Source organism: Sminthopsis crassicaudata, chromosome 1, assembly GCF_048593235.1.
Source record: "Sminthopsis crassicaudata isolate SCR6 chromosome 1, ASM4859323v1, whole genome shotgun sequence".
NCBI classification, from domain to species: Eukaryota; Metazoa; Chordata; class Mammalia; order Dasyuromorphia; family Dasyuridae; genus Sminthopsis; species Sminthopsis crassicaudata.
The window spans coordinates 380912286-380940116 of record NC_133617.1 but is presented as its reverse complement, the minus strand read 5'-3'; the positions used below and the strand labels follow the sequence as shown (position 1 = coordinate 380940116).

Here is a 27831-nt window from a genome sequence, read left to right as displayed (position 1 = left end):
AAGACAGAACCAAACCTAGGGGAGTGAGGGGGATGGGATAGTCTATTTGGGTCTCAGTTTTGACATATATAAAATGAGAGCAAGATTGGCTAAGATGATATCTAAAATTCTATAGTCTTATTTCATTGACAATTTCGATGTCTTCCTTAAATCTTTTTCTGTATGACAAATAGATGAGATCATGCACTAATCAGTGGTTAATACAGTGGCTGGCTAGACTGAAGCCATAAGGGCTGGCAAATCATGCTAATTTGCTTGTGATAAGGTCGGAAGGAGACTGACCTCTAGTCAGGAGGATTAAGTACCATAATTCTTACATACCCTTACCTTGTGTACCCTAGGAAAATTGCTAATTGTAATTAATTCATTTTCAGCTCTAATCTAGAATTTTCTCACAAAAGAGTCAAGTTTTAAAAATATATCCCATCTGCACATATGAATTATATATGGAATAGGTTTATCACCAAATAGACTTCTAAAACATAAAAGAATATACCTGCATGTTTTACAGAAAGAATAACTTATTACTTCTAGTACAATCAGTTGGAAAGACAATAAAGATTTATTAGGATATAAATCTTATTTTTGGTTTGTTTTTTTAAAAGGTTGTTAATTAGCCATTTTATAGTTCTTTGAGCATAGTCTGATCAAATTTCAAAAATAATCTTCTTTCTGTCTCTTTCCTCTACCCCCTAGGTCTTTCCTTCCCCTCTCCTCTCTCTCTTTCTCTCTCTTTTTCTTTCTCTCTCTTCTTCTTCCCTTCTTCTTCTCCCTCCCCCCCTCTCCTTTGTCTCTTTTCTCTCTGTCCCCTGAACTTCTTCGTTTCCAGTCATTAGCCCATCCTACTCCTATTTTTCTTCTACAATTATTCTAGTAGCCCCTGATGCTTTTTAACCATCATTTGAAACTGTCTAAGAATTTAAGACGTTGAAAATGTGGAAGCTAAAGGAAAGAACCTCCCATAGGATACAAAGACAGCTAGAGGTCTCATCCCAGGCTTCCATGGTTAAGTGATATACCCTATATTACCCGAGGATAGGAAGGAAGGAGCGGTGTTTCCACCCTTTCCTCATATTTATATTATAGAGGGCTAGTAATAAAACACACTATGGTGATGTATAGAAGATGATGGATTCAGAATGCCAAATGAGAAATGTATATTTTGAACATGGACAATGAGGGAATATGACTGCATATTTATTAAGATGATTTTTTTTCTCACCCCTCCACCCACTCTATCCCTCAATGTGGTAGGAGGTGAAAGAGTGAAAAATTGATCTTTGTTGATTAAAAATTCTTTTTAAAGTATTTTTAATTAAAAAAAGAACCACCAACTGAAAGATTTTTTTTTACTAACTTCAGTATCCCAACCCCTTTGTTTTAACAAAGGAAAGGACACTCAAGATCTAGCATATTAATATAAAATGCTCCCAAAATCTTTTAATTTCTTGCTATTCTTCATCAGTTTGTATAAATCTTTCTGTGTTTCCCTGAATTCCTCATGTTTAGCATTTCTTTTGGCACAATAATATTACATTTGATCCATGTGCCACCATTTATTCACTCAAATTCTAATGAATGGGTATCTACTTGGTTTTCAGTGTTTTTTTTTTTTTTTGCTACCACAGAAAGTATTGCTAGCAATGGGACTATTGCCAAGAAATTTTTATCCCAAATGTTCAAGAAATGAGTCATCTTGTTCTTTGAGTCCCCAGAAGTTTCTAATGCAACTTCAGGCACATGTTTCCTCAGATGACATGTATAAGATTAGTCAGTTTTTATCTTTCTGAGTTGAGATAGAACAATGTTATTGTATTTTGTACATCTTATATTTAGCTTGCTTTTCTGTTTTACCTAGGCTATCATAGTGAAGCATCATGGATCATAGAATAATCCTACCCAGGATCCCTTGGTCCCTAAAGTAATTTAAAATATAGTATTTTAGTTCTTTTAAAAAATCTTGTTATTGGTATGTTTGACTTTTTTATGGTTTGCGGGTGGGAGATGGAAGTTGGGAAGTATGTCATAATCATAATGTAGTTAAAATCTTGGTAAAAGTAGCACTTTTGGTGTAATATGTCAGATTCCTGACTTACCAGAATCAGTTTTCAAAGAGGCATCCCTTTAATTGTATTAGGAGAAAAGGAACAGTACTATGATCTCAAAAGGACAGAATCCTTATAAAATTTATGTAGCTCTTTAATACAATATGCTTGGGTTTGAAGAGGCAGGAATTTACATGTGTTAAGTACTCCTACAAATCTACTTTACCCTTTCTTGGAAAAGGGCAACACAATAATAATAGTTAAATTTATGTGTAAGATGTCTGTATGGGAGAACTGCTCGAATTGGTAAGGCTTGCATGGTAGACTTACTGATTCTGCTTTTAATCTTTGTTATCTACTACAGAGGGCTCATTTATAGAAGGGAGAAACCACTGGCTGCACTCCTCAAAGGCACTTCTACTGATTATATGCTATGCACAAAACCTATAAAGTTCACCCCATTCTAGGTGTTTTGTTTTGTTTTTGTTTTTGATTTCTGTCTCTCATCTTTCATATGCCTAATTCACTGAATGCATATAAGCCAGAATATTTTTTGCTTAAATGTCACTTGGGTTGTCCATGCTTTAAGTTTTGTTTTTTGTCTTTTGTTTTTGTTTATTTTTTGCAAGGAAATTAGGGTTAAGTGACTTGCTGGGGGTCACACAGCTAGGAAATTAAGTATCTGAGGTCACATTTGAATTCAAATCCTCCTGACTCTAGGACCTGTGCTCTATTAATGGGGTCATCTAGCTACCCTGTTTGCTTACTCAGATATCTATGGTAACTCCTAATTGATTCTTCTATCATATCTAAACTCTTTTGTTGGGCCTTCAAAGCCTTAAACAGCCTTCTTATTCCCTCTCCTATTCTCCCATCTTACTAACATCCAGAGCAAAAGCTGGAAGAAAATGGCTTTTGCCCTAAAACTGAAGATTTATAAGGCTCTGACACTACTGACCTAGAAGCCCTACCCTGCAGTAGAACTGATGACCTAAGATGAGTTTCCTGTCTTTCTAGTAGCATAGAAACCCCATAGTGTTTTAGGGTATAATCTCTCTTGCAGATGAACCCTTTCCCTAGTTACTGTCTCTTGTCTACGGTACCAAAGTTCCAAGTTAAACTCTGACAAAATTTCTTTTCATTAATATCCAACATATGCTTTCTTTGGCAGATAATCTGCTAACTTTCTCTTTCAGATACCTTGATCACTTATTTATAAAATAAAAAATATTTTCTTGACCTGTAGCCTCAAATGAGATCCATTCTCAATAGATAATCACAGCTGTTTTTTGTCCAAAGAATTTTAAGACCTAATTTCTACTTTAATTGAGCTTACAATTAAATTTGAGCGAAATTACATACACATATGAAAAAATAATTATCAATATGGGCAATAAATAATAATTGTCAGATGGGAGACCGAATGAAATGGTGAAGTCAATATGATTTCAGAGAAGGAAGAAATCATTTTGAGTTGGTGTGTATGGCAAGAAAAGGCTTTGTGAAAAAAGGAGGAATCTAAATTTGGTACAAAAAGAAGGGTCATATTTGGGCAGCCTGAGAGAGTGAGTAGAAATAGAATGAATAAAGTTGTGGAAGCAGTAATCATGATGTGCTCAGAATGGTCATGAACAAGAAGGAACATTAACAATTAAGAGTATATAAAAATCTTCAAAATTATTACTAATAAGAGAGAAGCAAATTTAAATACTCTTAGATTTTGTCTTATAGCCATCAAGTTGGCCAAAGTTAAAAAAAAGATGGAAATAGTCATTGTGAAAAGAACTATAGAAAGTGAGGTATACCAATGCTTTGTTGCTGCAGCATTCATTGTCCAAAAGTTCTGGAAAGAAGTTTGGGATTGTTTGGGTAAAAATCATGAAATTGTTTATAACTTTTGACTTAGCTTAACCACAACTAAATCCCAAGGATGTCAAAGATTAGAAGAATCGATAATTCTATACATGCCAAAGTATCTGTTGTAATGCTTTCTGTGGTAGCAAAACACAGAAACAAAATAGGTATCCATTCATTAGGATTTGGGAGAACAAATGGTGATAGATAAATGAAACAGAATTTATTGTGCCATAAGAAATTATGACTATGAGGAGTTCAGGGAAGCATAGGAAGATTTATATGAACTACTGAGCAAATAAGTACAAACAAGAAAATATTGCACAGAATTAGTATGACATTGTGCATGATATCAACACTATAAAGAAACAAAACAGGTTAATTTACAGATCATCCTCACTCCCAGAGGATGAAGATTTCCCTCTTGGTAGAGGACTACGGGTATGCAATATTGCATATATTATTAAAATATTTGCTTTAGACAATTTTGCTTTTTTTTTAAGGGGAGGGGTTAATACAATGTAATGCAGTATTTGGAAAATACAACAATATAAAAATATAGGGCATCTTAAAAATAAAAAAAAACCCACAACAGCAATGATCTATAAGGTGGGATAAGTAGACAACTTTGACTAAGGAGAAGATTTCATACTCTATGCTGCTTTATGTATTTTTCAAGTTCCTTTATGTGTGAACCCTCATTCCTCATCTAGTCCCACTTCTGACTCTGGATTTTTCCTTAGCCACCTTTTCACCCTGGAAAATCTTTCTGCCTTTGTGGCTCATTTCTTTTACTGGTAAATTCCTCCCAGAACCTTTATTTAGATGAAGAGTTCAGGTCAGCCCTCTCTCACTCCTCCCAGACTTCTACTTCTTGTCCTCAGGACTTCACCACCACACCCCATGTAACTACTTTTTTTCTCCAACTCTTACTTTTTTGTTTTATCTTCCTCCATTAGAATCAATGCTCATTGAAGTCAAGGACTATCTTTTTCTTTTAATTTTTTATGTCTCTTCAGCTCTTCGTAGAGTACATTGACTGGGGTTGCCTATGATAATCCTTATTCCCCTGACTTAATAATCATGATGGAGTGGTCCTCAAACTTTTTAAATAGGGGGCCAGTTCACTGTCCCTCAGACTGTTGGAGGGCCCGACTATAGTAAAAACAAAAACTCACACTCTGTCTCCGCCCCTCAGCCCATTTGCCATAACCCGGTGGGTCGCATAAACGTCCTCAGAGGCAGCATCTGGCCTGCGGGCTGTAGTTTGAGAACCCCTGAATTATAGACAATGAAATGATTGCGCTGAATTTGGAATCAGAAGACCTGAGTCTCTTCCTCCTCCTTATTTTGTTATCTCTCTCTCTGCTCTCTGTATGTCTGTATCTGTCTCTCTGTCTGTCTCTCTATCTCTGTTGCTCTGTCTCTCAGTCTGTCTCTATGTCTCTCTCTTTATCTCTCTGTATATGTCTGGGTCTGGGTCTGGGTCTCTGTTTTTGTTTCTCTCTCTCCATCTCTCTCTCTCTGTCTGTCTCCATTTAAGTCTAGTTTTTCAGTGTCTTATTCTTTTTTTCTGAGGGGAGAAGAAAAGAAGCAGGCTGTGGTATGAACTTGTCATTCACATAATTATGTATGCCTGTGTATATATATATGTATATAGATGTATATATATATATATGGGAGTTGGAGTAGGGGATGATATATATATATATATATATATATATATATATATATATATATATATATATATATATATATCATCCCCTACTCCAACTCCACACAAACACAGACATACACAGACACTCAAGTCCTCCTTTACCTCACCCATATTGCCCCCTTCTCAAACACATAATGCTTAAACCAGGGCTGGTCTTTAATCAAGTACCTATTGAAATTACAAGAAGTCTAAGTCAATTAGTTAACATTTTAATTTCTGATTTGCATAAGGATTAATTTAAATAGATCTTTTATCAAAGCTAATTATTTTTATTACCCTTAAAATGCCAATGTCTTTAAAATGAACTATTTCTCTTACATGTAGTATATTCTAACACAGATTGAGAAATTCCATCTCTTCCCTCTCTTTCATTCAGCCTTCTTCAGGCAATAAGTAGGATAAGTAAAATTTGGTTTTCATTATTGTCTACTTATTCCTTCCTTTACAATCAACTGAAAATATCCCTGATGAACTGAGAACCTTTCTCTGGAGCTCTCTTTGTCATTACTATCACAATGTCTGAATTTTAAATCACTATAGATGTACAGCCAAGGAAGAGGTGCTGGGAGTTTGATCTGTGCCTCACACATGGCCTGGCAGTTTTTGTTCATCATAGCCCTGGCAAGAATGCTGGAGGAGACTGTTTGTTCCCTTGAGAGGCTTATTCTATTGACATTTATCACATTCTGATAAATAAAAATTCCACCTCCCACTTTTCCTGCAATGTACACTTAGTATTTTTTTGTTTCAGAATCTGTGGTAGGGGCATATTTATAAACACCATGGGGAAAAAGATTTTAATTATTCACATGTATGTATGCATACACATATATGTATTGAAACATGCATATAAATATACACATACACATGTGTGTGCGTATATGTGTTTGTATGTTTAGATAATTATAGCTGATATTTTATAATACTTTATTACTTTAATTAATATTAATTGATGACAAATGCTAATAATTAAATGTCAAAATTAATGACACAGGTTGAGAAGCAGTGGCAAAATGCACAGGTATCTGGATTCCAGGGTTATCTTGCCTCTCCCACATACCAATTTTACAACCTTGGTCAAATCATTTTACCTTTTTATCTAAGTAAGACAACTGTCTAAGGTTATAGGACTGGCATGAAGCAAATAGGAGTTTACCTTAGAGTGCTGATATGGAAGAGATGTCTATGGAATATTTTTCCTAGTATGAAAGCACTCTTCTCCACCTTTCTGCCCCCCCCCCCCCCCGGAGCAATTCAAAATCTTTCTACTTCATTTCTAGGGGGAAAGAAGACATTCTTCAAATGACCACCCCATCCTTGAATCACTGCCCCCATTATGGGATTGACCCCCTACACAAGGATATCACTATCTCCCCCAAATGAATCTGCCCCCTGCAGAGTTTCCAGTCATTCCAGTTCTGGGTTCATTTCATTATGCTGCAAGGCTTGCTGGGACCTTTGAAAGAGCATCTCCCCTTTGTTCCTCTGAATCTTAAAGGAGAGAATCCTAGACTATCTGTGCTCTCATCATAATTAAATCACAGAAGGAGGTAAGTTCAAGGGGGAAGAAAAGGAAACGAACAAGAATAGGAATCAGGCAACGCTTATTATAAATGCAGAGAACAAAAACATTAAGGACTATTCATGTTGTGTGGCCTCTATAAGGAGGACATCATCAGCTTTGGACTAAACATACCTCTCATCTATATGTTTAATGGGAAATATAATTTGCTAGTATATTCTATGCTAGTACAATATTTAAAAGATATTTGATGACAGCATCTAGGGATCACTTAAAGATATTAATTAACCCGAAGTCTAACAGGCTTTATGCAAGATACAAAGACAAATCTTTAACTTCAGGACTGAAAATCAGACATTACTAGGATGAACTGCAGCATCTGCTTAAGAACACATAGCAACATTGCACTCCAGATTAGGACAGGAAGTAAAAAATAACACATCCAATTGAAACTGCAGGAGGACACAGTAGACAGAATGTAATTAGTTGGGTTGACTGTCAGCCAAAACCTCAGGCTACCACCCCCTTGCTCTTATGAAAACTGCCTGGAGATTTTTTAATGATGATGAGCAGTTAGGACCTTGGTTTTAAATCTTCTCTGAAATCCAGGGTGCCATCATTCCCTCTAGCTACTCTCTGATATTGGTTGTGGGTTGATTCAGAAAGAAGGACAGTCTATGGAAAGGTGAATCTTCATTCTCAAGGGCCCTTGACTTCTTTCAAGGTCCTTGGTTCAATTAATATATTAACCCCAACTAATTTAGCTTATTAGAGAAGGTATGGGGTTGATTTTATATAATTTCAGATAGCTGGGAACTAAGTTACCAATCTAATACACCAAATATTTATTAAGCACCTATAGATACTTGACATTGTGAATATTAAGATAAAAAAGACTAAAAACTCCAAAACAAAACAAATACCTAATCACTTCTGTCAAGGATTTTATCTTCTTTTAGAGGAGAATTTTATTGTAACAAGCTTAGTTTTTAATGTTTTACTTTGTTTTTGTTTTTACTTTTTTATGTTTATATTATAAAATCACTTAAACTCTGTCAGCTCACTTTCTTGTTCGGTGTTTTGTACCTTTTTAAAAAATTAAGCGTTTATATTTCCAGTCTGCTTATTCAGTGCCTCACAGTTAACGAATGCACTGACCTGAGAGTAAGGAGGCTTAGGTTATAAACCCAATCTTGCCAGTAACTTTTTTTGCCAAATGGCCTTGGGCAAACATTTTCTCCTTTTTAGGCCTCAGCTTCTTCATCAGTAAAACAAAGGATTCGGAATAGATTATCTCTAAGATCCCTTTCCAATGGGTTGTTTTTGAAGAAGATGTTGTTATATGTTAGTGTTTGTTCTTCTGATTCAGAATGGGGTCCCAAAGATCACTGCTTACCCAGTCCTCCCTCCCTTCCACACAGATTTCATCTTTAGTCTGTCCCGTGGATAACGGCTGCAGCTGCTTCCTGCAGAGCCTGTTACAAGATCGATAAAAGGCCGAGATATTATGATTTCAAAAGCAGGTAATGAGCACATACAGAAATGGCATGTTTTTGTTTGTTTCTTTTTTCCCATTTGGATTTTTAGTTTGTGAGCTTGCTGCATAGGAGTTCATGGGTATGATGCCAACTCTCACAGACACCAAGGATTTATTGTATTAATAATCTGCAAATTATGGGTTGCAAAGACAAGGACATTTGGGGATTTTGTTGAAATTCTCCCAAGGGAAAAAAAAAAGAAAGAAACTTCCATGCTGAGGTTTTTGAATTTTTTTTCACTGTACCCAGCTGAAATTCATTACAAAATATACATCTATTTGCATATTAATCATGAAAACATACTGGGGGATTCACTTATGAAAAAATCTTTTGGAGAAAGTTGATAATATTGGGGCTCTTAGATGCCAAATTAAATAGATATGGCTGCTTAGATTGTCCTCCAACAATAACTCAAACTATTATCTTAAATGTTATTGAACCCTATTCTATTCAAGCTAATGAAAGACAATCCTACTAGAATATCATCCTACTTTGAGAATTACTGGTGATTTGGAATTATTTATCTACTTATGCAATCAATTTGTTTATTGTAATTATTATTTTCCCTTTCACCAGTTTGATTGATTTTATGTTATTTTTTAAATCACTTAACCTTTAGAACAGTCAAAAAAGCTCTTGGTATAGATACAACCTAAGTTAGATGCCACATAGGATTGCTATTCAATCCAGACATTTCAGACTACTCTATGATTTCAATAAGAATTCATTTTAATCTTCCATTAAGCAGTACTGGAAATTGGGAGCAAAATAATTGGGGCAACCAAATTGGTAGACAGAAAGAAAATTCAAATTCTTCACTTATGCAGCCTGAAGCAAGCAAGCTGCTTTCATTAGGTCTTTTATGCTGAAAATATAGCATATCTAAAAGTTATCAGTTTGAGATTTAGAACTGTATGATTTTAGCAGGTTGCAGGGGTGTCTAATGGACAAACTAATATTCCAGATAAAAGTGAATCTTTTTTGATGGAAAGACAGTTGCAAGATATGTAAGAAGCTATGTAACATGTAATTCTTTTCATAACAAAAATAACAAAGGTAGGTAAGGTAGTGAGATAGAGTACTGAACTTGAAGTCGGGAAGACTTGAGTTCAAATCATATAGTCACTTTACTACCTATATAAGTATGATGCTGATCATATTACTTAACTTCTTTCCACCTCACCTTCCTGAGGTTTATAAAATGAATATAATGATAGCATCTGTTCTACATGGTTGTGTGAAATGAGATAATATGTATAAATGTATTTGCAAAATTTAAAGCAAAAAAATAAATGTTACTATTATTATTTATTGATTACTTCTGGGCATGCCTAGCATTAGATTCTGGGAAAATGTCATTGTTTTTCATCAGCAAAAGAAGGAAAAGAAGAGAGATGATTATAGGTCAAGCTTCAAACCAGAAAATATCTTTTGTAATAAAGCAGAGAGAACAAATATTGGTACAATGAGCACTGGCCATAATGTCACCAAGTCAAATTGTTTTGGAAAAATCCTTGAGGATTTTCTGACTTAATCTATGTAATGAATTAGATGGTCTGCTCATTTTCTATTGCTTTCTTCATCCGCATTTTACACACTTCTATGTGTTAACCCTAGGGAGAATTCTTTAGTTGACAATCTGAGATTTAAAAGTTACCAAACCAAGAGAAAGGTGACTATTTTAATACCAGAAACTATCTTATAAGGAGAATTTCTTATTCTCTTATTCCTAAGGAAAAGAAATATTTTTCTCTCTATTGCCAATAAAATCCAAAATTATTATTATTGAAAATTGTTGAAAAGAGATCAATTTAACACTGGAAAAAACAATTGATAGAGTTCCAATTATCTAGATTATGATATTAAAAGAAAGGAAGAAAATAAGCATGTATTAAGGGCTTACTGTGTGACAGGCATTGCATTGAGCTCTTTATACATATTATCTCATTTGATCCTTACAACTTTGTGAAGTAAAGGTTATTGTTATCTCCATTTTGCTACTAAGGAAATGGAGACAAACAAATTATGACTTGTCTAGGGTCATATAAATTTCTAGTAAATTTCTGAGGCTACTTTTGAACTCAGGCCTTTACTATTCTAAATACAGCACTCTAACCACTATATTACTTAGGGGCCTCTTTAGTTAGATATATACCCCATTAACAAGGTCACTAATTTCTTGAAATACTATATTAATTTGGCAACTATAGATCTTCAAATATATTTTTTTGGGGGAAAGTAATATTACTGGTTGTCTTCAGATAGACCAAATGTTTCTTACTTCCAACATCTTTACCTAGTGAGTCTATCAAGTGATAAACCATCGTTTCTCAAACACCATAATAATAATAATTTGCAATTAGATGGTGCATTAAGGTTAACAACAACCTTGTAAGGTAGGTTGTACATGTGTTAACTATCCCCATTTTTCTAGAGTATTACAACTAATAAAGGTTAAGTGATTTTCCTAGAGTGATACAAATATAAAATTTTTCCAATGTTGAGCTGAGTTCTATGAGAGATCCTGGAGAAATATAAGACATAGCCCCTACCTTCCAGAATCTCAAAATGTGTTTGGAAAGGTAAAAGTTAATACATAACAGAAAAGGAATAGCAGTCTGTAGAAAAGGAAATGGAATATTGTTACTAAGTATATTAAAAGTTCAGAAAAATGATCAATTTGTTCTGAAATCATAAAAGATTTTAAAATTATTTTCTACCCTCTCCAACCCCTTTTCTACCCATAAGTGCTTTGGATTCTTGAGACAATCCCATGAGTTAGGAACTACTAATATTATATACCCATTATACAGATGAGAAAATTGAGTTCTAGATTGAAATATTTACTCAATTATAGAGATGGCACTCCATCCTGGAGTCTTACTGACCTCCAGGTCTAACATTCTACTATGGCACATAGCCTCCTTTCTTTGAAAAATGAGAAGGTTTTCTATAAGTGAAAAAAAAAGGAAAGGGAATAATATTTTTTAAAAATACAAGAAAAGAATATGGCATATATGTGGCTCATTGAGAAGACTATCTTCTGGAGTTGAAGTAACTGGTTAAAAGAGTTGTTAGAAATAAATTCATGCTCCTAGGATTTTGGATTTTGAAAGCTAGTTAGAGGACTATTGATTTGCTTTGGTAGAATACAGAAATCTATTTATGTTTATGTCTTGAAACAATACAAGTGGTGTTTTGGGAAGATTTAAATGGCCAGTGAATTGTTGGACCTGGTGTAATGACCATGTAGTCTTCAAAAAAAGGAGAATTTCAGAGTTGGAAGGGATAAATCATCATCTGATAAGGCAAGTGGTGGAAGTGAAGAGAGTACTGGGCTTCAAGTTGGGAAGACTTGAGCTCAAAAATGGCCTCACAAACTTACTAGCTGTGTCACATTGGGCAAGCCACCCAACTTCTGTTTTCCTTAGCTTCTTCAACTATAAGATGAGGCTCATAATAGCACTTATGTCATAGAATTATTTTAAAGGCTAAATAAGATAACCTTTGCAAAGTTCTAGTACATAGTAAGTGCTATTTAATTGCTTATTTTCTTCTCCATCCCTTACCTAATTATTCTAATATGTACCTGAAAAGTAGTTCCCTCTATATCATATCAAATCTCATTACCCAGATTTTTCTTTTTTGCTTCTTTGACTTATTTTTTAATCTTATAATTTCATTTGATTAATAATGTATTTTGAGCAGATAATTGTTGAAAGTTTATGATTCTCTTTTTATATAAGATTTCCCCCCAATTACATGTTTTTTTTAATTAAAGCTTTTTATTTTCAAAACTTATGCATGGATAATTTTTCAACATTGACCCTGTGTTCCAAATTTTCCCTTCCCTCCCCCATCTCCTCTCCTAAATGGCAAGCAAGCCAATATATGTTACATATGTTAAAATATATGTTAAATCCACTATGTGTTACCATATTTATACAATTATCTTGCTGCACAAGAAAAATCAGATCAAAAAGGAAAGAAAATGAGTAAGAAAAAAATGCAAGTGAACAACAACAAAAAAAATGAGAATGCTATGTTGTGATCCAAACTCATTTCCCACAATCCTCTCTCTGAGGGTAGATGTCTCTCTTCATCACAAGATCATTGGAACTGGACTCAATCATCTCATTGTTGGAAAGAGTCATGTCCATCAGAATTGATCATGGTATAATCTTGTTGTTGCCACATACAATGATATCCTGATTGTGCTCATTTCACTTAGCATCAGTTCATGTAAGTCTCTCCAAGCCTCTCTAAAATCATCCTCCTGATCGCTTCTTATAGAACAATAATGTTCTATAACATTCTCCAACTGATGGGCATCCACTCAGTTTCCAGTTTCTTGCCAATACAAAAAGGGCTTCCACAAAGCCCATGTCCATGTGAGTCCTTTTCCCTCCATTAAGATCTCTTTGGGCTCAATTACATGTTAAAACAATTTTTAACATTTTTAAAGATTTGGGATTTCAAAATTCTGTCCTTTCCCTCTCTCTCATGCTCCCTCCCTATGAAGATCTGATAACTATTTGATTAATTTTAACTATATCGAAAGTCAAATCATATATGTACTTCCTGCCTCAAATCCTATTTGTTTGGAACTCTCCTTATTGATGGAGATTGAGTATTCAATGACCCATGTCTACATGAAGTTTGGAGTTGGTAGGAGCTTGAGAGAAAAAAGAGAATCTGATTCCCTGGCTTTCATGATCAAAATGCTGGTTCCTCTTAACTATTGGTTTTCTGGAAAACTGGGTTTTAATGATAAAAGAACTATAGGGATTACCTAAAGCAACCTTAGTTATTTTATAGATAATGAAAATGAAGTCCAGATGTGGTAAATAATTTGTTGTTAGATATGCAAGTAGTAAGAAGCAGGGCTGAAATTTGTCCTCGGGTTCTATCAGTTCCCAAGTTCAGTGCTCTTTTCACTAAATGACTAGAGATTTGAATATCTGAATGAGCCATCTACATTACTTATATTAATTGTATAATCAATAAATCTCTTTTTAATTGTTTTATAACCAAGAAACACTGTGACATAGTAGAGAAAGCACTGTCCTTAGAATCAAGGAAAATGAATAAGATTCTTTTTTTTTTTAAATCTTTTTTTTTCCCTTTTGCTAGGCATTTGGGGTTGTTATTTGCCCAAGGTCACATGGCTAGGAAGTGTTAAGTGTCTGAGGCTGGATTTGAAATCAAGTCTTCCAGACCAATCCTTTGTCCACTGTGCCATCTAACTGCCCCAATAAGATTCTTAGTACCTGTCTCATCATGCACAAGGCATTCTTCTTCTCTTCATTATTTCATTTGCAAAATGATGGAGTTGGATTACATCAGAAGTTCTTAATATATCTGATATATTACTGATATATCTCTTTACTCATAACTAAGCATGATGCATTTCCTTTACCATATTACATATTTTATTTTATGCATTTAAAAACAGATTTTTGAGAAGAGTTCCATAGTTATCACTAGGTTGTGAAAAGGGTTCTTGACCCAAATAAAAATTAAGAACCCATAGATTAAATGAACTTTAAGATCCCTTTCAGCTCTTATGACACATAGCATTATTTAACTGTTTTTTAACATCTATAGTGATTTCCCTACACTTGTTCATTGTATTCATCTCCATTTGGAAGCTGATCTTGACAATTGAGATTTCCCAAAAATGATGATTAGAAACTGTCTGATAAATTTTTATTTTTACAGTCAATCAAATTGGTTGATTAAGGTAAAAAACAAACAAACAAACAAATGGGCTCATCATATTGTCAGCATAGAAGGAACTGTTCATAGAAGCTGCATTCACTATATAACAATTAGTTTTACAGTTTGTTTCATAATGGTAACAAATAAGGAACAAATAACGTTTAACAAAATTTTTGTGAAACCTTCCACATGTAGCTATGAAAGCATTATTACCTTGATGGACCCCCCCCAAGAATGCTTCTTCACAAGGTTCATGATTGAATTTTAAAGCTAGCCTCTTTAGCGCTAGTTGGGCCATAGTCTAACCCTTTCATTTTATACAAAAGGAATAAAGACTTTGCAAAATAAAATAATTGCCCATGATCACAAAATGGTATAAACCAATACTAGAATTTGAGACCCCTGATGCCCAGGCCAGTTTGTTCTCCCTCTACCATAGATTGCCCACTTATATGGGTGAAATAGTCACCAATATGGTTTGACTCAAAGGACACCCTGCCTCCCAACTATTGTCCCTATTGCTTGTTAAATTGCTGAAAACCCCATAACTAGTGACTTATTCCTTCATTTTGAAATGCTGTCTTGCCAAATATGCTTTTAAAATGCAAATACCCCTAGGGAGGACATCACATTAAGCTGCTTATTGTGACTTAATTAATCACATCACTTTCCTCCATGACAGAAGTCTGAGATCTGGCACTGAGAGAATGTATGTTCTGATTGAGGGTAAGAAGGAGGAATAATTTTGGAATATGATAAATTACCTGGGGGAGGTCAGATTTAAGGGGAATAGCACAGTGAGCAGAAGGAAACCACTGGGAATTGGGATATGGAGGGTGCAGAGATGTTGATGGGGAGAGAAAGCACGGTATAGAATGAGGGGTTAATCTTTGGTTCAACCTACCCAGTAGCATTCAGTCACAGGGGAGATGGAGAGATGATGGCTTTTGGATGACATTTTCTTAGGTGATTCTTGGCCAATATTATAATTCTAAGGGTATCAGAAACATTAGTGTGCCTATATCTCAGGCTATTTGTAGAAGCTTATTATGGTAGCTTCAGGCTGCAGATTGAGACAGCCCTATGTGCGTCACTGAGGGCTGAATTTGGCCTGTGAGCATGGCCTGGTTTTGGCGGTCTCTTAAGTGATGTGGTTTAAGACAGTGGGTACTCACTTGAGGTTTCATTCTGGTCTTGACCACAACATTAGAAATTACTTGACATGCTGTATCTGAAAATGTTTTGAATTAGCCTGTATTACATACACATGTAAAACAAATCTTGGAACCCACAAGTGTGTGACCAATTATTTTTCTCTTCCAAAAAACAAGTGTTTATTAAATTTTGAAAAATGAAATGATACCAAGAGGCAAACAACAGAAGTAATCACAAACCCCAAACAGTTTTGAAGTTTACATAAACAACTTTGAAAAATATTCAAGTAACTTTCCAATAGCATATGCCAGTACAAAGGGATTTACAGACTACTCAAACTTCATGAAAATTTCAAGTTCAACAAAGAAACCTATAAATGACTTCCACTGTGCACAGCTATAGATCACAGAAGAGAATTCTGAATCACAAACACAACTCATAAAATGAACAGAAAAATATGTATGCTCATATTTATATACATATAAATGAATGCATGTATATACATATGTAATGTATGTATGTACACATATATCTTGACTTTGGATTATCAATGTATCTTACCTTTGAACATCAGGCTTCCTTAATATCTACTATGCCTTGGGAAAGAAAGAAATGGTTTAGAAGGTCACAATTATTGCTAATCTTTGACAGAGATTCAATACTACCAAATAACTGTATTCTTTATGAGCAGAAATTTAGGAAATTTAACAATGAACACAGCAAAAATGACCCACAAAGTAAGAAATTCATAAATCGCTGAACCCTAAAGTCTTGATGCTTTGCTGGGAAGATGTTCTACATCTCTCTACTGTTCCTTATTCTACATACAAGCATCCTAAAACTAGTTTTGAGTCCCTAAAGTTAAACCCTTACTTCTCCAAAATTTTTTGTATTTTATGTCTTCTCTTCAATGAGAGAAAGGACTACAATCCTCAGGACTATTATCTGTAGTTTCTGCCTTTTGTCCCTGAAATGCCATTGTTTTGTTTTCTTTACTAAGTTAATGAGTTCACCCATTGTTTTTAAAAATAGTATTTATTTTTCCCAGTTATGTGAAAAGACAATTTTAAACATTCACTTAAAATATTTTCAAGTTCTAAATTTTTCTCTCTCCTGTCTCCCTCCTAAAATAGCAAACAACTTGAGATGAGTTATATATGTACAATCATGTAAATAATTTTCATTTTAGTCATGTTGTTAAAAAAACATGAAAACAGTGAAAATAGTAAGTTTTTATCTGCATTCATACTCTATCAGTTCTTTCTCTAGATATAGATTACATTTTCCATAATGAGTCTTTTGGAATTGTTTTGAATCTAAGTCATTCATAATTGATCCTTATATAATGTTGCTGTACAGTGTTCTCCTGGTTCTGCTCTTTTCATTTTGCATCAGTTCATGTAAGCCTTTCCAGGTTTTTCTGGAATCAGCTTGCTCATTATTTCTTACAGCACAATAATATTCCATTACATTGATATACCACAACTTGTTCAGTTATTCCCTAGCTTATGGGTAATAAAGAGTTTCCAATTTTTCACCACCACAACAAAAGAACTACTATAAATATTTTTGTATATGGAAGTCCTTTTCACTTTTCTATGACTTCTTTGGGATATAAATAGTAGAGATATTAATGGACCAAATGCTATGCACAGCTTTATAATCCCTTTGGCTATGGTTCCAAATTGCTCTCCAGAATGGTTGGATCAATTCACAATTCTACCGATCCATTCTATCATCCATTCTAAGGAGCCATCCACTCTCCATCCCATCCCCAGAAGATGACCCTGCTTTTCTAAGTGCTCTCAGAGGTGCCAAATAGCACCACCAGCACATTCACATCTTCCCTCTATTCCTTGGGGTGTCCCATTGTTCAAATTTTATTCATTCTTCCAGAGTCCCTCCCTACTGGTCCTGTTGGGCTGCTGTGGGCCAACTACTTTGTGGGTCAGAGACTCTACATGAGTGGCAGCCAATATGATATTTCTCAGTACTACTTTAAATATCTTCTTTGCTGACATACAAGATTTTCCTAGATTTCAGCAGGATGGGATTTCAGAGATCCAGCCTCATTATTTTACAAGTGAGGAAACAGACTTGGAAAGTCTAAATGGCATGTGCAGAGTCATATAGGTAATCAGTAGAAAAGGAAGATTTGGAACCTCTGAATTTCCTCTCCACTCTATTTCTGATAAAAACCTGTAAACCTCATAGGGATTAAGTAATTACTGATTTTATTACTCTAAGAGAATCTACATGTAGGGAAGGGTGGGTGAATTAAAGAGTCTCTAATCGTTAAATTCTAGATATTGTTGTAGTGAGCTGGGGAGGAGAGGAATTGGAAAGGGGATCTCCCTATATATCCCTTACATCATCCAATACAAACAACCCTCTGCAGTACTAAGAGACCTACTCAAACAAGTAACTCTTAAGCTTATTAATGAATCAGTTTTTGGATGTTCTAAAGCCTTCTGGGAATGAGTTAATCAATTAACAATTGTGTATTGACCCTTATTACCCTCAGATCCAGAGTATTAAGTCATTATTGGAACAATTACTCAATGGATAGAGTGCTAAAGTTAGATAGAAGTTAGAGCTTCTGGAGTTCAGATCTAGTCCTTATATTCTCACTAGCTGTGTGACGTTAGACAAGTCACTTAATCATATTTGCTTCAAATGGAATCACAAAGAGTCAGACATGACTGAAATGATTGAAAAAAAATTAATAATTATACCAAGTCAAGCAGGCCAAAATTGGGCTTCTGGAAATAAGGGGTCCTGGATGGCTGAAGTATTAGAGCCAAGGAGTAGAAGATGAAGCACAAAAGGAAAATATGGTAAGGATTATGAGATAATCTATTTAGAGAGTGAAAGGATTTCAGTAGATTCCAACTCCTCCATTTTCCATATGAGGAAATAATTACAGAGATGTAAAGTGATTTGCCCAGGGTCACATAGGTCTTAAGTGTACAAAATTGGATTTGAATCCAGGCCTATCTGACTTCACCATTTATTGTATCACATTGCCTTCCATTATTTGTAGTTTTGTGGCTACCTGGCTATCAGAAAAATAATTAGCAAATGAGGTGTCTGGGATAGCATTACAAACTATGTTATCTGGGAAGCCTTCTAGGGAAAGCAATGCAAAAGATAATTTCAAGTCAAGTTTTTAAGCCAAGTCATTTGAAGGAAAAAAAAAAAGTGGAAATCTTAAATCTTGGGACATAAGATCTCATGTAGGAAGAGACCCTTGGACACCACCCTGGGGAAGTAAAAAAGCCTCTGAGACCCTGTTGGGGTGAAAATTTAGGGCTTGGGTGAAATGTGGTAAGAGTTGGCTTAGAGATCACCTGAATTAAACCTCTATGGAGAAACAAACAAGCTATCTGCTATTCTCCTACTATAACTGCTTATTTATTTTAACTAAGTACTAATCTGAGTAATTTCTAGCTTCTCAAAAACTACAAGTGCAGTCAGCACCTTCTAAAGCTTCCAGTTGTTCCATTATAGTCACACCATTAGTAGCCATGCATAGATGGAACAGTGCTCCAAAATGGCTCCACATCTGTGCTACAGGGGGAAAATTTAATGTGTCCCCACATAAGGAGGGGCACATTATAGGGAGGAACAAATGATAGTTAACTAAGGTCTTGGCCTGTGAAATCACATAAACACACACAAATACACACACACAGAGACACAAACACACACACACACACACACACACACACACTAAACCTCAAAAAAACTATGAATCATAGGCTTATACTTGGAATAAAGATATCAGTGATTAAATGCATTGAGTTTTACTTCTGTCTTCTAGAACCCCTTGATTTTCAATTCTCTGTTTCTTTCTCATCTCTCTCCTCCCAATTTTAGTGGCCTTTGTTCTACATTCCTGAGCCATCTGGTTGCAAAGTATGATACCATGCACAGTGCCCCATGCAAATGAAAAATACAGTACAAAAAATTAATAGGAGTGGAAACAAAAGACATTAAAATCCTGATTTCTTTTTGTTTTCATATCTCCTCTCTGATTGAGCTGCTTCTAGATCAGCTCTGGAATTTGAAAGAGCTAAGTCCCAGGTAAAGGAGGCTGACTGACATAAATGTGAAAAAGATGCTCCCTTCGCTGCCCTCTAGGTTAAGATATTCTCAGGTATTTCTGTACTTATTGTGTGAGTAAACTTTGGAAGCTGAATATATATTAAAGGAAGCACTGGATTATTCATAGTCACCGCATCTGCTTAAAATGTTCACTCTACCCCTTTGTATTCCCTCCCTGAAAAAAATGTGGTCTTACAACCCTTCATGCCACAGTTTTCTCTGGAAGTTAATACTCCAAGTATATTTCTCCATATCCTGTGCTTGCATATGTGTGTACCTTCATGTTCTATGCCATGTGAACGCATGTGATCACTACCCCAAATATCATAAATCCTCTCTCCCTCTTTCTGTCTGCCTGTTTATCTACAATCTGTCTATTTAAATTCCTTTTAAACAAGAAGGGAATATCTTTATGCCTGTTTGTAAGAATATTCGACATCCATCTGTTATTTACATCATTCGTTTTCCTGAGGTGTCTCCAACAAATCCTGGCTGGATGCACTGTATGTGTTATTAATAAAACAGCTGTAAAAATATTAACTGTACGGCCTAATTGTCAGCTCTGATTAAGAGCCAAGTTTATCCCCGAACGGATGCAGAGACACAGAATGTGGGCTCCAATCCAGATCTGACCCTTGCAGCTCACTTTACATTTTTTCTTTGAACATTTAAGCCATGGAATAGCAAATGGGGGACTCTTCCTGCTTCTCTTTTCCAGGGGTGCACAAACCTTTGGTTGCAATGCTCCTATCCTCTTCAAGTGTCACTTCTTTCTCTACCCCCCTGAATAAAAATTACCAGGGAATTTTTTTTTCATTTACCTGAAAGTCACACCACCCTCCAGTAGGGTGGTACTTTAAAAATTTGTCAGCGTAAAGATAAGCAGAAATTCTGTCAGCGTTCTTTTTTCCTTGTGTACAGGTATGAAATTGCATTTTTTAAAAGCCTGCCTCTGAAAGTTCACATCCCTCTTAAAAACCATTGGGAGAGCTTGACAGAAAATCAGGAGGGGTTCTGAGCACAGGAAATATGGTGGTACACTCTCATTTTCTAAAAATAAATAAATCTCTTAGCCAAACATTCTTGATGTGGAAGGTAAAGGGAAAGAGTAGAAAGAGTGAAACTGAGGATGAGGTAAGAGAGTTTATGTGAAGGGAGGGAGGTAGTGGGTTGATAGACAAACTGGTAATGCTAGCAACCTTTTCACACATCTATTGAGTGATTTGGTCACAAACCAGATGCGTTTTGTCCATCTTTCATCCTTGTCCCATTTGAGCTGATCATGCATCAAAAGCTCTGATTGGCTAATTCTCAAGTCAGGTCAGGGCTTGTGTAACAGTTGTTTACTGGAGAAGGGTACTGAAGAATCTGCAAATGAAATAAAGCTCACAGTCTTACAGACTCCACCAGTGTCCATGTTGTTTAGTTCCTTGCTGTCAGGAGATCCTACATCTCCTTTAAAGAAATAATAATAACAGTAATAATACTTGAGGCATATAGGATGAGATTTTCATTAATTTACTAAATAACTTGTATAATCCAGGCAATGATTAAGGCTCTGGGGGAAGGGGGGACCGAAAGGAAATTGTCCCTGTCCTTAAGAAACATATTTTACTGAGGAAAAACAATATGTACAAAGAAAAATAAACATAAAATATGCACAAAGTGGACACAAAGTAATTTCTAGGGCAGGAGAGAACCATTGGCCAGAAAAGTCAGAATAGACATCTTCTAAGAGTTGATATTTAAGCTAAGCTTTTGAGTAAGATAGACTTCTAGAAGGTAGAGGTGAGAAGAGGATACATTCCAGAATTGGGGAGAAATCTGTGAAAAATCATGAAATGGAACATACAAAAGGAACAATAAGTAGGCAGTTTTGCTTAGAATGTAGACTAAAGGAGAATAATATGAAATAAACTTGAAAAGGCATATTTTGATGAGTTTAAATTCATTTTGATTATAATTCAGTGGAATAAGCTATTTGTTAAGTTTTACTTTGGTTCAGGAAAAACCTTTAATTTTACTAATTTTGGGAGCAAAATTAGAACTGGATTCTCCGTTCCCCCTTTGTAAAATGTCAAGGACATCTTAGAATGTCTCTATTTGTTCACTTGCTAGAGGATTTCTAGAGTCCAGACCTACCCACTCCAAAAAGTTTTTTAATGAGTTTTCTATATCCTCTGATCATCCTTGCGTTAATATTTCTTGCAAACTTTTATATTTTATGTAGTGAATGACTCTGGATTTATCTTCCTTTCCCTTCCCTTCCCTTCCCACAGTGTGTCCAACTGTGCCTGATCAGATCAACATGAGCACTGAATGCTCCACCACAGATTGGACACAAATAGTCCTATGAACAAATGGACTTTGCCCATTTCAGGTTTCTTCTGAGCTACTTCAATTTTGTTTTGCTCTCTGATGAAGATACATAATTTTGAAGTCCTGTCCCTGTGTCTGGATATGTTAGCCCAGTTAATTATATTCTATTAATTCTTTAAGAGTAAGATCTGTGTCCTATTTATCTTTGTACATCCAACCTATCACAATGTTGCCTTGCATAAAGAAAGTGCTTAAGTAGTGTGTTTTGAATTGAACTCTTGCAAACTGGCTTTTCAGCCTTTTCAATCCATTGAAATGTTAAAGATTTGCTTGAATTGTATTTTTTTTTAAAGAATACCTCATAAAGCATAAAAGTAAAATGGAAAAGTGGCAAAAACTTAAGGAAAATCATCTATTTCTCATTATGATTTCTTAATAGAAATTGTGGTATGAGAAAAATAATTCCATAAAATGTATTGCTAATAAGCAAAACTGACCTAACAAAGAAGTCCAACCACCATTTTATTAATTCCAAAATAGCCAATTTTTATTATGGTCATTTGCTTCCTAATAATGAATACATAGTTAAATTTTATTGTCTAGTGTTACCCATTTTACTAAATGCTACTGTGGGGACAAATTGCCTTTTTTTTCTTAATTTTGCTGTTGATTAATTTTGAATTACCTATTTTTTAAAAACAGAAACTGCCTCTATACAATTCAAATTCAAGATTTCTTTATTATAGTAATTGAGCATAGACTCTAAAGTTAAGGATATGGGTTCAAATGCTACCTTTTTATGTGAAATTTGGACAACTCATTCAGCTTCCCTAACCTCTCTAACTCTAACTGAAATGAATAATTTGGTATTGGTAACCTCTAAGTGTGTGACTCTCTCCTACTTCACTATTTTATTTTCAGTAAATGCTTTGCAATTTGATTTAATTTTTATCCTAATCTGTGTATTGAGATGACACCAGTTTGGATTTAACTTGTAAAGTATATAATTATAATTACCACATATTACACCTTTGAACATGGGAGTAGGGGATGGGAGCAAGAGATCATCGAACTCAGGATGACATTTTTGTGAGAACTTTTGCTGAGATTAATAAAGAATATTTTTGCATGTTTTGGGCTAAGCCAAAGTTACTTGTGGATTCACTGAAAATATACATGTATGTATATGTGCATGTGGGGAGAATACACTCCTTAAGAGAACAGGTCTAATGTATTTAATTTAATGTAATTTTAATTTATTTAATTGTATTTAATTTATACTCTAACATATTTAACATATATTGGTCAATCTGCCATGGGGGGGAAGAAAGGAAAAATTGGAACAAAGGGTTTGGCAATTGTCAGTGCTGTAAAATTACCTGTGCATATATCTGGAAAATAAAAACTATTTTTTTAAAAAGAGAGAACAGGTCTATTTTTTATATTCAAGGTTTAAATTGAATATTGTTTATATTAATAGCCTTCATCAAATCTAAGTAGGAGGGCTACACTGAATATATTTTATTTCTTTTCTTTCCCCAAGATTTAGTTTTCTAACACACTACTGCAGAACAAACAAATTGATTCAAGTAACTAGTATGATATTATATGACAAAATGTCATCATCACATATTTTTAGTGGAACTTACATTGTATATGTTGTTGAAGAAATGCTGTACATGGTACTGAAATACCTTTGGTGATATTTGATACATGTCTTTCCATGTCAATTGAAAATGACACTGTTGAACTGTAATGTTCCAGTTGGGTTTCTGGAGGTCTTTGGACTTCGTCTCAGTAGAGTAATCACCATGAGAATAGCCAGGGAAAAAGTCCAAATTCTTTATTATCTCCTTCACAGTCTAGTTTCCTTGCCTGGGGCCTAGGCTAGCTTTCTTGAGGTCCTTTGAAATGTGTCTTGGTTTCTGTGGGGGAAGCTGGAGGACCACCACGACGGGTCTCTGTCTTGAAGTCTCTCTCAGTCTAAGAGCTTGTGCCCCAGCCTCTACCCACTGTCTTCCCCCAGTCTGTTCTAGTCCCCTTCCGAGTCTGTCTGTGGCTGAGTTTGTCCCAGTTTATATGCAGTATACTGAGTATAACCAATCATTATGTCACCAGGGAACCATTATTTGTTGTAAGATTAAATCAATCATACTGAACTAGAGAACTATTTATCACCATGTTAAACTAGATAACCATTGTCTCATCAATTCCACTTAGTTAACACCTTATAAGAATCCTTGTTTCAAGTATAGAGTTCTGGCCCATTACATTGAACATTCATATGTTAGCTATGTGCAATGACAATTTGGCATTTTTAATTTTTAAATATGGTTACATACAATAACAGTTATTAGAGAATTGGGGCTATGGAGCAAAATCTGGTTTCCTTCAAGGGCTTTTAGTATTATTTTCTTTGGGAGTGGGGCGGGTGGGAGAGATATTTACTGGATGTCACAAGAATGGGGTTAAAAGACTGTTCTCTGCATGCTTTGGGGGGTATGTCAGGTGCTATTTAAGATAATAAATCCAAGAGAGAATGGGTTCATTAATTGTATTGTATAAGCTGCCTGAAACTGTAGCATTTCAAAGTACCCTGAGAAAGTTATCAAGGGGTTTATTAAGAAACTAGTAAGTACATCTTTTGTTATTGACCAGGACTTGGGAAACAAGTTTAAAATCTTTATTTGATGAGAAAATAATGACAATGTAAGAGGTGTGCAATCAATCACTAAATATGTATTAGGGACCTACTATGTGTCTAAGCTCTGAATATACATACACATATATATATATATATATATATATATATATATATATTTAAAAATACAAAACACAGTATTTGTCTTCAAAGAACTTACAATCTAATGGGAGGATTGCATGAAAACAAATATAAAGAAAGCAAGCTATATACAGCATAAATATGAAATAATTAACAGAAGGAGGCATTAGAATTAAAAAGGTTTGGGAAAGGCTTTTTGTAGAAGATGGAATTTTAGTTGGGACTTAAAGAAAGCTATGGAAATCAATAGGTTGAAGTTGAGGAATTTTAGGAAATAACCAGAGGAAAAATGCCTGGATAATAAAGGTGGAGTGTGTCTTGTTCATGGAACAATCAGGAAGTCATTGTCAAGTACACTGTACATGGCTAGGAGAAAGAATAAAAAGAATTAAAAGGCAGGAAAGAGATAAGATTTTGAATTCCAAAAAGATCATTTTTGTATCTGATTCTCAAGGTAATAGGGAGTCATTAGAGTTTATTGAGTGGGGCATTGGTGACTGAACCGTGCTTTAGAAAAATCACTTTAATGACTGAATGCAGGATGGATTAGAGTGGAGAGAAACTTAAAACAGGCTTCAGGCTATTATAATAATCCCAGGGGGATATAAAAAGGGGTTTCACAGTCCTCAATAGTTAGTGACCCATGCTCTCATATTCTTTAGCAGCCAGTGTCCCAGTGACAATAGTGGCAGTCCTTGGTAATCTAGTGTCTTTGCTCTCTAAAGAAGCCAGTAATTAGGGACCTACAATGATAGTAATTAATCATAAGGGACATACTATTATGAGGTACTCATTGTCAAAATCCAAAATCAGGGAGAGACTGTTTTGGGTGGAACATAAAATTTAGAGAAAGAAGAAACTCTGGTCTTAGACATTAATTATCTACATGACCTTGGACAAGTCACTTAAGCTTTCATCATCAGTTTCCTTATTTCCAAAATAAGAATAAAAGGACAAAACACACAGAGTTTTTGTGAAGATCAAATGGGCCAATATGTTTTAGGTGTTTTGCAAATCTTAAAGCAATATATAAATGTATTTTCAATATGATATATTTATCAAGTGGAGTAGAACAGAGATCTGTTAACACAAAATTTGTTGATCTAATGAAGGCCTTTAACACTGTCAATTTTGAGGACTTTTGGAAATTTATGGCACGATTTGATTATCCAAAGAAGTTCATTCATTATAGGCCAATTTGATTATGGCATGCTTGCCTGTTGAATAATGGATAATGTTCTTATACTTTTCAAGTCACCAAGGGAGTAAACACAGGGCTGTGTGTTTATAACTCCCAAAATTTTTATCATAATGTTTTCTGCAATGTTGTAATATGTCTTCAATGAGGACAAAAAATGTTATCGAGGTCAACAGACCAACAAATCCAGTGTTAGGGAGTTATCTGAATGAGAATAATTTGTTCCAATGGCCTTGAAAGTAGCTGAAACTTGAGCAGACATCAAAGACTCCCAGATAATTCACTGAATACCAGGCCATCCTGACAGTTACATCCCCTAGTTCCAAGACATCTCATATTTGGGCCACAGAGAACAAAAGTGAGTGCAACTTAGATCAATCAAGTAAGAGTAATCCTTCCTAGAAGGACAACAAATTTTGGGAACAGAGGACAAGCAGATTGCAACAAAAATCAGGTGCAGTTAGTGATAATGGAATATATTTTTTTCTATAGCTGTGGACAAAACAGGTACATACAAGCTAGATACATGTGAAAGAAAATTTAGCACTGATTTGTCAGAACCAGCTTTGGAAAAGGCTGGATTGGGAACCTAGGTTTGGTATTTCTTTCTTTCTTTCTTTCTTTCTTTCTCTTGGTCTTTCTTTCTTTCTTTCTTTCTTTCTTTCTTTCTTTCTTCTTTCTTTCTTTCTTTCTTTCTTCCTTCTTCTTCCTTCCTTCCTTCCTTCCTTCCTTCCTTCCTTCATTTCTTTCTTTCTTTCTTTCTTTCTTTCTTTCTTTCTTTCTTTCTTTCTTTCTTTCTTTCTTTCTTTCTTTCTTTCTTTCTTTCTTTCTTTCTTTCTTTCTTTCTTTCTTTCTTTCTTTCTTTCTTTCTTCTTTCTTTCTTTCGTTTCTCTCTTTCTTTCTTTCTTTCTTCTTTCTTTCTTTCTTTCTTTCTTCTCTTCGTTCTTTCTTTCTTCTTTCTCTTTCTTTTTCTTTCTTTCTCTTTCTTTCTTTCTCTTCTTTCTTCTTCTTCTTTCTCTTTCTTTCTTTCTTTCTTCTTTCTTTTCTTTCTTTCTTTCTTTCTTTCTTTCTTTCTTTCTTTCTTTCTTTCTTCTTTCTTTCTTTCTTTCTTCTTCTTTCTTTCTTTCTTTCTTTTCTTTCTTTCTTTCTTTCTTTCTTTCTTTCTTTCTTTCTTTCTTTCTTTCTTTCTTTCTTTCTTTCTTTCTTTCTTTCTTTCTTCTTTCTTTCTTTCTTTCTTTCTTTCCCTTAATATTTTTTAAGAGTTTACTATGGGACCAATATGCTATCACCATCTAGTCAAATGCAAATAATTATATTCTTAGGAATTCTGGTAAGACCATATTAAGGGAAAGTAGTAGCAGTGGATGGATGAAATACTTATAAGTTCTTTGATCTCATCTAATAGGCACTTGGAAAAAAAGTTTGAGAAGCAACATCTGGATGACCACAGTGAATTCACCATTAAAAGGAAACTTTTTATCTGTCTTATTTGCTCAGATTTATCTTAAAATGCAGGGCAGGTGGGATGAGTGTTTATAATGATTCTCTAAGTATTTATTCAGCACTTATTGTGTGTGCCAAGTGTTCTAGCTTATATAAAACAGATACAAGGCACAGTCCTCATCTTCTGGAGATCTATAATACAGAGTTGTGGTACACATACACAGAAAATTAAATAAAAATACAAGACATTATCTGATTGAATGTTGGATATATTAGAATTCAGAGAAAGAAATTTAGAATCTGACAACTGGAAAACCTCTTTATATAGAATATATATATATATATATATATATATATATATATATATATATATATATATATATATATATATATATATATATATATATATATATATATATATATATATATA

General features: G+C 34.6%; 1 long non-coding RNA gene across 1 annotated transcript in view; it reads left to right on the top strand.

Annotated features, from left to right (window-relative positions):
- Positions 1 to 8523: 8523 nt before the first annotated feature.
- The window catches only part of LOC141549672 (uncharacterized), a 59938-nt gene continuing 40630 nt past the window's right edge, over positions 8524 to 27831 (top strand). Inside the window, exon 1 of the long non-coding RNA XR_012484413.1 lies at positions 8524 to 8661. This is a non-coding gene — a long non-coding RNA (uncharacterized LOC141549672). The remainder of the gene's footprint in view (positions 8662 to 27831) is intronic.